The sequence below is a fragment of the Rhamphochromis longiceps genome, linkage group LG3, assembly GCF_057381845.1.
Source record: "Rhamphochromis longiceps isolate RC_006_pf linkage group LG3, R_longiceps_female_GT1.1, whole genome shotgun sequence".
NCBI lineage: Eukaryota > Metazoa > Chordata > Actinopteri > Cichliformes > Cichlidae > Rhamphochromis > Rhamphochromis longiceps.
The window spans coordinates 64,061,360-64,071,105 of NC_140559.1; the positions used below are offsets into that span (position 1 = coordinate 64,061,360).

The window sequence follows — 9,746 nt, forward strand, 5'->3', positions numbered from 1 at the left end:
TATATAATCAAAATAAAATATTTATTTTTCTGTCACAAGTGCAGTCTCTGATTTAAACAACACATTTGTTTTCCATTCCAACACAGGAGCTGGAATGTTGTATTATTTTAAGGATGGCTTGTTTCCAGTCCAGGCATTACTGCCTGAATGACTATCATGGATCGAGGTGATCCAAATGTAGGTGCAGAAGAAAGTCTTTAACTTCCCTTAAGTACAGTGGCAGTGGATGTGGGTTGGAGATGCAATGAGCTTGAACCTGCAGGCGACCATCTTCACTGACCACACCATCTGTGATGGAGGACTCATCTCTCCTGGTGTCCTGCAAGCAAGCAATCATATTTTTTGGAACACGAACTTAATTGCTTTCTTAAAACATTTTTTCCCCTGCATTTGGTATAGAACAGACTCAAATTTAGACAATCTCAGGCTCCCTCCCCACCGGGGAGGTGACATTCAATGTCCCACTTGTCAGTCTGGATAGCCGTGATCACCACCAAACATACAATAATGTCATGAAAGCATCATTTTAAAAAGGGCTATGCAAACATGGCTAATAACTTTTATTCTAATGATGTGCAAAATGATTTGGGCACAAAACAAAGTTTGCTGTTAGAAAACCTGCAGACTTCACTAAATACAGTGTAGACCCTCTAAACTAAGTTCGTAATGTGATCTTTCAAGAAATGCAGACCAAACTGTTGTTGTTTGTTTACTTACACAGCATGTCTTGTAGAATTAACTGGAGTCAACAGCAACAGCATAGTGCAGTCATATCTCAAGTCTAATAACAGAAGACAGGAAAAGATTAGTGAAGAAACAACTTCCTCAAACCAAAGCACAAATAAAACAATAAGTAAAACAGGCTGATCTAAAGTATGATTAAAGTTCAGCCTGATTAATAGAAATGTCACTGACAATTGCTAATATATTGGAAAACCAAAACACTTACCACTGAGTTGATGTCTTTCTGTCCAACAGCAGGAGTGCTGGTCCCGAAACTCAAAGACAGTAAGAAGCAAGCAGAGGGAGAAAGAACAGAACATTTTTTAGAACCTGATTTGATCCTTAATGGCTGTGCAGTCATAATAACTTACAAGACAGAAGGTCAATGTAGACCCCATACAACCAAATTAGACTAACACATATAGTATTAAAAACACCATCTACTGATGGTGTCTGAATGTGTGGTATTGGCACTGTCAGTTTAGGCCTAAAGATATATGTGTTTTAAAAAAAGACCACCTAATTTAAAAATAATCATTACATGCTTGTTAAAAGTTAACTTCCAATATATAAAGTTTCTAATAAGCAAAATGACCAGATCTAACATATGGCAGGGTTTATATGTAACATAATGTTTCTTATGATTTAACTGTGGAATTTAACTTAATTCTTTAGAAGGACAAGCTATGTTACTTTATTCTCAAGTATAAAGCCAACCTAGACTTTAACCATTTAACAGGCCACTAATCTGGATTATAGCTTTCACAACAAAACCTGTTTTTAAACACATTTTTTTAACAAAATAAATACTATTGTTATTATTATTATTTAAAATGTAATTAAACAGAAAAGTGGTTAAATACAAAAGCAGTTTGCTTATGTTGTTAAAGAAAGGCTAGATTTGACATTAATAGATGCCACAGATGTTCAAAAGCTGCCTCAAAGCATTAAAAAAAATAAATGTCTCCAAAAACGTCGGAGCATTTTTGCAAATATGTGATGTTTTGATAAATTAAGTACATATTTGAGCATTACACAGCTACATCCTCGCCTGAAAATATCTTAAAAGTTTATTTTGTGACCCAGAAAAAGTAATATTTAAAAGTTTTTTAGCCGCGCTTCTCCGCGTTTACAAGCACACACAAGTACACACAGGCTCCGACAACTGCGGCCGACAAATGCGATCCTCCTTTTCCCCAGATGACCCTTTCTGGGTACAAATACAGGCCATTTACTTTTTACCAAGCATTAAACATTAAGTCTCTCTCTTCTAAATGATTTAATAATGATCAACATATTTATTCTGCCTTACAGAAACAGCATTGCACATGTTGAAGGCTCTCGCTACTTGATAAAAGTCTGTTCATTTCCTTTGTATCCAGCCTCTGTTTTGATCTTCCAGTTCAGCCTGTTTTCCATGTACTACAAGTACCAGGTACTTGTACATCTCCCCAGCTGATGATTGTTTCCAGATCACATCACAAAATCATCCACCAGCGCTTTACACTCCTCCTCCTGCCATCACTAATACATCCAGCCTCTGCAGAATCATGAGGGTATTTCTGAAGGTGTCTTGACTCAAACTTGTACTGAATGTCTGAGTGTATGAAGTCCAGGACAGAACTGTCCACCTGTGGAGCTCCTGCTGCACATCACTAAATCAGAAAGAGAGCTCGGCCCAGTCTCACATACTGTGGTCAGTCTGTCAGGCAGTCAGTGATCCATGAGGTGGTGTTTACTGACATTACTGTGCTTTTTTCTCACTAGCAGCAGCTGAATCATTTTTCAATGCACTTGAGAAATCAAAGAAGGTGATCATTAACCCTGCAGGAAGTAGATGATTTCATCATCCAAGTTCAACAACTACAATCCATCACAATAACTGATCTCTCAAAGCAGTCATGGCTCTCTTATACCTAAATACAGATGAAGGATTAAACTGCTCACCCTACTGTCTAAAACAGGTATGAACAACAGGACTGCAACAGCTTAGGTTTTTCCTCATTTATCTGTTCATTGCCCTTCTTTTCTGTGCTGCAGGCTGTGACCCAGGATTCAGTCTTAATGTGCCATCTTGAAGCATGTTTGAGTCTCTAAAATGCACCAGGAAAGGGGAGATGTGGAGGATCTACTATATCCTGAGCAAAGTGTTTTTACCAATGATGTATAAAAGAGACATAACAAACAGGGAGTGGAAACAGGACTCTGTAAATATGTAGGAGTGTGCTGCAACAAAACAATGGACAGCAGCATCTGTGCCAAACATAATTTTTAACTGACTTTGCTTCAATGGCTCAGAGGCATGAATATATGTTGTCTTAGCTCCTTTCTCTTCATGTCTTCTTCACCTTGTCTGCTCACCTGTCATGTGTGAGGGACTGAGCTGCAATTTGATGATTGGGGAAATAAGAGCAAAGGAATCAAGGATGTAGAAACCAAAAAAAAAATGAAAGAGAGGGGGAAGAATTTGTTTATGTGTTAACTTAACTGTTAAATTGCATTCAGTATATCCTGGGTAAGAAAATTATTCTGTCTCTGGCACAGACTTAAAAGTCTCACTCATCACACGGACCCAGCCAAATACTTTAGTAGTAGTCTGCTGTAACGAAACAATGGATGTGCTATATTTAACTGGCATTGCTTTAAAACGACTAAAGCAAGGATGTCTGATATTGTTAAAAGCCTCTTAGCTCCGCTCTACATGTTTTTCTCGCTTCACTTGCTCACTTCTCTGGTGGGAGGAGCTAAGATACACTGATAGGTTCAAGGAAATGAGAGCAAAGAAATCAAGGATGCATGAACTGAAAAATAAGAGAAGGAAGAATTTGTTCATTTGTTGGCTCGGCTGTTTCCTCGCTGTTGGCATTTCCTGGATGTCAGAGTTAATCTGTGTCAACTACTTGACACGTGAAGACTGAAAGCACACGCATAAAGACCTTAAAGAATCAGGGAGGGATGATGACTTCAATCAATGTTATCAGCAGATTTAAGTTATGACTTTCCTCTACTTGTAGCCATTGTGTAAGTGAACGCACACTTGTGTGCATTGCACTCTTAGCTACTAGCTCACTCACCAACACCTGGGATGCCGAACTGGTAAATGGACTGTTTCTTATTTATGTTACACTTTTCTACTATAACTGAGTGTCATGGTCCTGGGCCATGTTGGCCCAGTATTCTTAGTTTTCTTGTATGTTTGTATTTTGTTCCCTATTTAGGCCATGTTTCCTGAGTTGCCCTGTTGTCTGTGTATCTGTGAGCCCCCGTCTCTCCTTATGTTTTATTCCATGTTTCCCCTGCCCGTTATGTCTAAGTTCTCCCCGTGCTCTCTCTCCCCCCTGTGTGCCCTCTGTGTATTTATGAGCCCTCGTCTCCCTTTGTGGTTGTTCCATGTTTCCCCAGCCCGTTATGTCTGTGTTTTCCCCGTGCTCTCTCTCCTCCTGTCTGAACCTCTGTACTTCCTGTTTGACTCTGCCCGTCTCCCGTCAGTGTTATGTTCACCCCGCCCTGTCTCGTTATGGTTATCTGTGTCAGCTGTGTTCCCCGTGTGTTCCCACTTTCCTCGTTAACCCTGTGTATTTCTGTCTGCGTCTCCCTCTGTTCGGCGTCGCGTTCTCCCTCATTGCTGTGTGGATTTCCCTGTGTCTCCCTAAGAGTGTTAGTTTATTGATTCCCAGTTTAGTTGAGTTCTGTATTTCCTATGTTCTGCCTGTCAGCAATAAAGCTGCTTTTGAGTTCATCCCCATGTTTGTGAATCTTGCGATTGGGTCCTCCTCCCGCCTGCCACGCAGCGATCCATGACAGAAGAACGCGACCACGACATGGACCCAGCGATTCACAACCCCTCCGCTGACCTCCGGGAGGATCTGATTTATACAGTGGAGTATCACTGTCAGGAGTGGGTGGCGCTGCCTGAGGGTGAGTACCGGGAGACCGTAGCCGTCCGTCTACAGCGGATGGTGTCCGGACTCCCGTGGCTATTCGGCGCGCTCCGCCCCCACATCCAGGACTTCCTCGTCTCCACTGTAGGCGTCCTCCTGGAGCAGCTGCTCCAGTATGAAGAGCCGGAGGATGTTCAGCCCGGTCCGCTGGAGGATTCGCGGCCCGGCTCGTCTCCTCCCTCTTCCCGGAGAAAACGGCGTTCACTTCGCCGGCGTTCCCGAGCAGCGGAGCAGCTTTCATCCTTTAGTGAGAGTGATCGTGTTTCTCACATTCCGCTCAAGCGTTCAGGTCCCAGGCTCCCTGACGTTGCATCCTCTGTGAGTAAGACTGTGCTTCCCTCCGTGGATTTTGTTGAGCCTGAATCCGTAGATTGTGACTCAGCAGATTTAGAGTTTCAGGATTTCGAGGCAGTTAACTCAGTAGCTTCTATTTCTGTGCCTGTTGGTCCTCTGAGTAAACCCAGTGTTTATGAGCCAGCCAGTGACTCTTCTGTTCTGCCTAAACCTGGTAATATGGAGACAATTAGCCATGTAGCTATTCAAAGTGACTGTCTTACCTGCTCACCTGCTCTGTCACCAGACATCCATGACAGTAACCAAATGGGCTCGGTTAAGTGTTGTGTTCCACGGTCTGACCATTTGAACTCTGTGCACCAGGCATCTAGCTCAGTCTCAGCAAAGAATGTTCAGAAAGCGCCTCACGAAACAACTTTTTGTGTTGTTTCCTATGGGACTGCCACTCAAACCCGGGACGGTGCTGCACCTCAGCTGGTAAATGGCAACATAGTTAAACCAGCTAAAAAGTTTGGACTGAGTGCTTCAGAACTTCTGACTCAGGTCGAAGTTTGTGTTCCGCAGTCGTTCATATGTAAACCAGCTCACCATGCCTGTGTGCCAGTCCCTGTTAACACTGAGTTTACGCCTCTGGACTGTGCAGCCCACCAGCCAGTTCATTCTGAGTTGGTCAGTGAAAATACACCTGCTTTTGTAATCTCCCATTCTGAGCTGAGGGTTACTGACCCAGAGTTTGCCAAGTCTGAATCCCTCCCTATAGTGACTGTTTTAAAGGCTGCTAATTATGACATGGACAACTTGTGTACAGCAGAGTTACTAGAACCAGCCCACCTTCCTCTACCAGCAGCGCGGGCCCAGCTTTCCCTTGCACCCGTATCAGCTCCTCGGGTGAGGGTGGCTGAGGTCCAGCTGGTCCCTGCTTCTGTCCCCAGCCTGGCAGAGGCGCCGTTCATTCTAGCACCCATACCTACTCCTCGGGTGGGAGCGGCTCGTGTCTCGCAGATGCCTGCACCAGTTTCTGTGTCCACTGCAAGCTCAAGGGTGTCCGTCCAGCCATATTCTTCGTGTTCAGAAGGCTCAGAAGACTTAGTTCAGCCACTGTCACAACTGCCATCACCACAACAGCCACTTCAACACGTATTGCAGTCTTTTGTTCAGTCATTAGCCCAGTTCTTAGCTCAGGCATCAGCTTCCCCATCAGTTCAGTCTCCCATGCAGCCATCTACTTCAGCACCATTAGCAGCTCAGGTCCCCGTGTGTCCAGCAGCTCAGGTCCCCGTGTGTCCAGCAGCTCAGGTAGCACCTGAACCTTTGGCCCAGCTCCCCGTAGCAGTGCAGTTTTCTAGCCAGCTTAACGTTGAGCCAGGGGTCCCAATTCTCTCTGGCTCTGCATCAGCTCCTGCTGGAAGCTCGGATGAGCTCATCCAGCACTCCGCGGCTCCTGCGCCGCCATCTACCTCGTCCGCTGGGGGTTCCAGTGAGCCCTGCCAGCACCTCCCTGTCTCCGCTAAAGGGTCCGAGGGGCCCGTTCAGCCACCCGTCTCCGCTGGAGGGTCCGAGGGGCCCGTTCAGCCACCCGCTCTACCAGCAGCGTCCGAGTCTTCGTCCTCGTCTGGGCAAGCCTCATCCGAGACTTCGTCCTCGTCTGGTCCAGCCTCCGCCACGCCTGGTCCAGCTTCGGCCTCTGCATCAGCCTCAGCAGCGACGCCTGGTCCGGCCCCCGCATCTGCTTCAGCGACGCCTGGTCCGGCCCCCGCATCTGCTTCAGCGACGCCTGGTCCGGCCCCTGCTTCGCCTTTGCCTGGTCCGGCTCCGTCGCCTGTGGCTGCCACGCCACCATCTGCTCCTGCCTCGTCTGGTCCAGCCTCGACTGGTCCTGTGCCCACCGGGCCTCGGCCGGTACACCTGACACTGGAGAGCCGCCGCTGCCTTCCGCGCGGTCGGCCCCCTGAACTGCTCCGTCGTCTCCTTCGTCGCTGCCTTCCGCGCAGCCGGCCTCCGGACCAGCTCTGTCACCTGTGCCACCCGCCTGGTCGGCCCCCCGACCGTGTGACCCGTGGACTTTTGTGCCGGTGGGCTCTGGGTCGGCCCCCTGAACTTTATTTGAACTATGGTCTTGTGCTCCTGTGTTTTCTGTTGTTCGTTTTTGTTTCCTGTTCTGGTCCCTCCGTCCTGGTCCCCTGCCTCCCGCCCTGGGTGGGTTGTTTTCTGTTTTTGTCTTGGTTCTCGGGTTTTGGCTGTCGGGAGCCAGCCCTTGTGGGGCGGGTACTGTCATGGTCCTGGGCCATGTTGGCCCAGTATTCTTAGTTTTCTTGTATGTTTGTATTTTGTTCCCTATTTAGGCCATGTTTCCTGAGTTGCCCTGTTGTCTGTGTATCTGTGAGCCCCCGTCTCTCCTTATGTTTTATTCCATGTTTCCCCTGCCCGTTATGTCTAAGTTCTCCCCGTGCTCTCTCTCCCCCCTGTGTGCCCTCTGTGTATTTATGAGCCCTCGTCTCCCTTTGTGGTTGTTCCATGTTTCCCCAGCCCGTTATGTCTGTGTTTTCCCCGTGCTCTCTCTCCTCCTGTCTGAACCTCTGTACTTCCTGTTTGACTCTGCCCGTCTCCCGTCAGTGTTATGTTCACCCCGCCCTGTCTTGTTATGGTTATCTGTGTCAGCTGTGTTCCCCGTGTGTTCCCACTTTCCTCGTTAACCCTGTGTATTTCTGTCTGCGTCTCCCTCTGTTCGGCGTCGCGTTCTCCCTCATTGCTGTGTGGATTTTCCTGTGTCTCCCTACGAGTGTTAGTTTATTGATTCCCAGTTTAGTTAAGTTCTGTATTTCCTATGTTCTGCCTGTCAGCAATAAAGCTGCTTTTGAGTTCATCCCCGTGTTTGTGAATCTTGCGATTGGGTCCTCCTCCCGCCTGCCACGCAGCGATCCATGACACTGAGCAATCTAAGTGCTTTTTATTATAAGCTACATTCAGGTAGGGCAGAAGGTACCTAACAATTCATATTTTTAGGAATCAAATCAAGTAATAATAACTGTAAGAGTCTCTCAGACGTCTCTCGTCAGTGAAGACGTAAAGAACCTTTTCCTCTTTTGATCTTTTTGTTTCCAGTCTCTAACTTTTCATGTGAGTCTGCAGACACTGTCCACCCACAGCTGCAAATTACTAAATCTTAAACATAAAATAATTAGTAACATTACCCCAGCAGTCTAATGAGTCATGATGGGTAATGAGTAAAATAGCAAAGCATCACACAGTTGCTGCAGACTTTTACAGACACTCTTCTTTTGAGATCTGGTGGCTGTGGAGGCCATTTAAGTTCAGTGAACTCCTTTTAATGTTCATTATACCAGTTTGAGATGATTTAAACTTTGGGACATGGAACTTTATCCTGCTAGAAACATCTGTCTGAAGGTGGGTGCACTGTGTTCATAAAGGGGTGGAGATGGTCAGCAGCAACACTCAGACAGGCAACGGCATTTAAATAGCTGCTCAGATGGTCCTCAGTGATATAAAGTACATCAGCAACAGCAGCATGAACTGTTGATACAAGGCAGGATGGATCTAGGCTTCCATGTCATTTTGTGCTAAGTTCTGACCCTAACATCTAAATGTCACAGCAGAAATCAAGACCGATCAGCAGTTTATGAAATATTCAGACCAGCCTGTCTGGCACCAAAAACCAAAATCACTTTAATTACTTTTCTTCCCCATCAGCAGGTCATCTTGAATAAAATTCAATGTGGAGCTGCTCTTTATAGTGATGGGTCGGTCGTGAACGAAATGGCTCTTAGAGCCCGGTCTTTGACGTGAACGACGCGAGCCGGCTCCTTATCGCGAGCCTTATTTTTTTGTTTTTTTTTCTCACCCTCTCTCTGGCACTTTTTTTACGCTTCACTCCGCATGCGAGCCTTGTGCTTTACGCTGGGAAGAGGGGGGAGGGGCGGTAGTTACACTCAGTAACACAGGAACAGAGCAGGAGGGAGAGAGAGAGAAAGAGCCAGGAACAACAACACCACATTAGAAAGGTATAGTAATCACTATTTTCAATTGCGGATGATAAAGGATTCAGAAAGTTTATTCATGCAGGTCCATATGACAGAGAATATGCATGTTCTTTTTGTTTTCATATTTTAATTTATATTTAATTGTGTTGTAGTTTGCAGTGTTTTGTGTTGTGTCACTTTAAATTTGTAAAAGGAAAAAGCTGAAAATTTAAATAGTTAAAAGTTGAAATGTGAATAGTTGATTTTTGTATTATATGATTTATTTATAACATTTTATGTGGAGTAAATAAAAGTATATTTACGGTGGCCCCTACAGACAAAGCACATACAAACTTCAAATCACGTACAAACTCTGAAGCATGTACAAACTCCAAAACACGTACAAACTCCAAAACACGTAACAACACATAAAAACTCTGAAGCACGTAAAAACTCAAAACACATACAAAAGACAACAGGAGTGCTCCAGGATGCTAGGGGCAGTGTTGAGCTTTTGTTACCTAGTGGCTACACAAGCCAGCAAGTACCAACGACCAGATTTGGTGTGTGGTAATAACAGGTAAATGAACTTTTTTTTTTTTTTAATTATTTGACTATATATGAATGCTTGTGTATAAATACACAAACAATACACATATGCTTTCATGCTTTCAATTGTGTAATTTAGGTAATCTAGGTAGCTCTGTTTTGGAAGTTCAGTTCATGCTAGAAATGTGTTTTGGAGTTTGTACGTGTTTTGTCTCTAGGGGCCACCGCATATATTTATATATAAACATATACAAATAAAACC

At 45.1% G+C, this 9,746-nt stretch overlaps 1 long non-coding RNA gene across 1 annotated transcript in view; it reads right to left on the reverse strand.

Moving 5' to 3' along the window:
- LOC146675723 (uncharacterized) overlaps positions 1–1,371 on the reverse strand; it is a 1,586-nt gene extending 215 nt beyond the window's left edge. Inside the window, exons 1-3 of the long non-coding RNA XR_014910320.1 lie at positions 950–1,371; positions 718–781; positions 1–319 (exon numbers count right to left, since the gene is read on the reverse strand). The exon at positions 1–319 is cut by the window's left edge and continues 215 nt beyond it. This is a non-coding gene — a long non-coding RNA (uncharacterized LOC146675723). The remainder of the gene's footprint in view (positions 320–717; positions 782–949) is intronic.
- Positions 1,372–9,746: the final 8,375 nt, after the last annotated feature.